General features: G+C 38.0%; 1 pseudogene; it reads left to right on the top strand.

Annotated features, from left to right (window-relative positions):
- The first annotated feature begins 2,157 nt into the window (after positions 1 to 2,157).
- LOC111744040 lies at positions 2,158 to 2,276 on the top strand (annotated as a pseudogene).
- Positions 2,277 to 3,785: the final 1,509 nt, after the last annotated feature.

Below are 3,785 nucleotides of genomic sequence, written 5' to 3'. Positions count from 1 at the left end.
GTTTCAAATGTACAATTAAGTGATACGTCATCTGTATATTGCATTGTGTGTTCAGTACCCAAAGTCAAATCTCCTTCAGTCATCATATATTTGACCCGCTTTTTAAATTAATTTATAGTCTTTTTTTTTTTTTTTTTTACTGCAAATACAAAAGCTCCATGGGAACAAGGATTCTCTCCATGTTTTTCACTATAGTATCTTTAGGACCTGGAATCGTTCATAGCACGTAGTAGATGAGTGAGTGAGTGAGTGAGTGAGTGAGTGAGTGAGGGTATATTTTCCAATTAATAGCTGTGTAGTCTTGGGCTTTTCTAGGTCCTGTTTTACTGAGCAATTGTTTTCTCAAAGAAATCTAGAGGTATTAAGTATTAAATAAGTAAATCATACGGCACAGTGAGAGCAAGCATATGAGCGTTGAATAAATGGTAGCGATTAAAATAAATGAGGTACTCTCACCTTCATCATAAAATGATGATATATTCCATCCCCATTGTTGGGTTTGGTAATTATTGTGTCCAATGTAGTGTGAGCAGATGTGTGGCATGTGCCACATCCAAACAGAAGCTTGGCACCTTCCACCCTTCCCTTTGTCATGGTAATGTGCCTGTTTCAGGTCAGAGCTGGACCTTCAGACTATACCCAAGAATGAAGATGCGTGATGCAGACCCAAACCCAGCTTCCAGCTTGAAGCTGAGATTCAGACAGTTTGCCAATGTGTAATGTGAGTAATGAATATTTGTTTTTGAGAATCACTAAGATTTTAGAATTGTTCGTGATGGAGGACAGTCTACTGAACATTGACTCTTAAAACATCCTATGGAATCTCAGAAGATGAACTGTATATCTTTGGATAAAATTAGTTGAAAAAATATAGGTTTCGAGTTGACAAAAGAAAAGGAGCAATGTGTTCCTATCACCAAAATAAGATGCGGCGATTGGCTGCCTTCCCTGACCCTTCCAGCACATCCGTCTTGCTTTATTGGCTTTAGTCGTCCTTCAGTCTTCTTATTCTGCCTCCACCTAATTCAGTTTATATACTGTGTGTTCTATAAATCCGGTCACATCATTACAGGTAAAGCCAAGCACAGTGCGAGCCCTGGGTGCCTTAACTATTTCTCTTCTGGGCTTCACATTCCTGCTGTCCTGGATTACTAGATTCAGTGCCATGAAACCACTACTTCATACACTTTCTGTTACATACACTTTGCACAAATCTTTTCCTTTGCCTGACATGTCCTCCTTCTCCCCAAAAACACCATATTCCCAATTTCGACAAGTGAGATCCTCCTCAGTCTTAATCCAGTACAAGGTTCAGTCACATCATCAAAGTGACATCTTTAGAACAGGGTCATTATTTAATCATCTTTATTATCTTTGGTGCTTAACACAAGGACTGGCATTTAATATGTGTCTGATCAATACAAGTTGAAGTGATTTGGACTGACAGGGTGATTCAAAGATCCAAATTTAAAAAAAGAATCTAGAAGAAACATTCTGACTAAAATCCAGCCTGTTCCGTGTGTGATTTTTATCATTATATTTTGAGGAATCAGGTTGGGGACCTATTTTTGAATAGAGGAAGAGGAAGTTGGAAGAATTTTTAGGCCTAGAATGTGGCCTTTTTGTCGACCATTCTGAGACCAGCATAGTTTCAACACTAGGCATTGAAAGCCATTAGGTCTTCTCCAAGTCTCCAGACTTTAAGTTAGGTTTACGTCAAGAGTTAGGCAACTTTAATCAAGAAAAAGAAAAAAAAAAAAAGGAGGAGTGATATTTGGTTTTGAAAACAACAATCTCAATTTCCTTATTTAAAAAACATAATATCTATCTCATTGGATTAGTATTAGGAGCCCATGAGAAGATGCGATGTAAGTTGTTATAGGTATTGTTAGACTAAATGGATACTGTCAATTTTTTATATATTGCCTAAGTAGACATGAGCAGGCGCAGGGCACAGGAGCACCTGAGAGCTCATATACACAGAAGAAAAGACACTCAATAACCAGGAAGGAGCCTGTGAGACCTGGAAGGAACCTAGTGAATTTTCTTGACATTACAATTCACCCTCAGGACATGGTTCCATAGTGTAGCTGTTAGCACGTCTGCTTTATATGCTGAAGGTCCTGGATTCACACCCCAGTGGAGCCACGGTCCATGGTCTACAGTCATGCCACCCTGAAGAAGCCCGATCCTGTCTAATCTCGGAAGCTAAGCAGCGTCAAGCCTGGTTAGTACTTGGATGGGAGACCACCTAGGAAGACCAGGTGCTGGAGGCATAAATAACAATAAAAAACAAACAAAACAAACAAAAAAAATCAGTTTACCCTCATGACTAACATTAGTTGAGGAAGCAAACAAAGAACAATTAAGTTCCATTTTTTAAAAAGAGAAAAGTAGAGAGAGAGAAAAAAAATAAAAAAGAAATCCCTGAAATGGATAAAATACAAAACAAAGCAGAATTGTCTCTTTCATGCTACATGGAGTTTCATCATGAAGGATCTTTTCAGTGGGCTTATAGATGGTTATTCTTTGTAGGATTTCCTTTCTTGACTTTTGCCTGTAATATATGATGTCTTGCTATAGACTTTAGAAAGCATATTAACTTCTCATTTGCTCTGATGTGTCCTCAGTAGGTCAAATGCATTTAATTTTAAAGCCAACAAAAGCATTCAGAAAGGAAGACCTACTTGGCTGCCACAAAGAAATGAAACATTGAATAAAACCATCAATAATCTATGTGCTCTAAATAGAAGGAACAGATGGCCTGATTGTACAAAATTATTTCCACCTTGGTGTAAAACCAACAAATTGCTCCTCATGGGTCTGACTCCCTTCTACCTGTGATCTTAATGTAGATAGTAACCCTGTTTGTAACAAATGCTCCGCCATTTACTGGTCTTAATAAAGACCAGACTGGTGGTCAATTGATAAAATATTATGCAAGAGAAAAAATAATTGTATAAATAAAAATTACCTCTTGCTTAAGTCTTTTTCTCAATCATTAATTTAGAGATTGAGATTAACCTCAAACTGCATCGAATGATCTTGATATTGGAGAATCAAAATATTAAGATGATTAGGATCGATATGCATTCAGTCCAAGTTTTTCACCAATTGTGTTTCATTCCACATAGCTATGGTGGTTAGAATGAAAATATTCTTGACCCACATAAAGTTTCAGAACTATGCAGCACACAGGCAAAATTCCTTGACCCCTCCCCCTCCTGAATAGCCTTCACTAAATGAAAAGAAACTGGTAATGCACCATACTTGCCCTGCTTCAAGGGAGACGTGTTCTTATAAGCATGCTGTGATCAGATGGGCAATAAATACTTTGGCCAGTGAAAGAGGGAATAAAATCTGTACGATGAAGAAAAAGCCAAGACTTGAAATGTTCCCAGGAATTATAGCTGAGCTATCATACTGTATATAAGATTAGTCCACAGAAGTAATTTTTAAGTCTCTCATGGCAGACACAGAATGATAGGGGAACACTGCGATATACAGGATGTTTCCATTATATTCCATAAATTTACATTAGAGGTTCAGAGTAACATAAATAATGCATGATAAGTTCTATCAAAAGAATTTTTGGCTAGAGTGAGTGTACACAGGAAGCTGCCGGCTTGGCCCTATTTTAACAGGCCTGGGGAATGGCCTGGCTGGCCACGTTCATGCCCATAGAAACTCCGGGGTTTGCCTTTGTCAAAGGTTAATGGAGAAGCAAGAGACGTGAGTTTGGTTTAAACTTTGAGATGGTTACCTGTGTAAAGATGCAAAATACT

Source organism: Pteropus vampyrus, unplaced genomic scaffold, assembly GCF_000151845.1.
Source record: "Pteropus vampyrus isolate Shadow unplaced genomic scaffold, Pvam_2.0 Scaffold5, whole genome shotgun sequence".
In the NCBI taxonomy this organism is placed as follows: Eukaryota; Metazoa; Chordata; class Mammalia; order Chiroptera; family Pteropodidae; genus Pteropus; species Pteropus vampyrus.
The sequence above is the reverse complement of the archived record's forward strand: the minus strand, read 5'-3'. Positions and strand labels throughout refer to the sequence as shown.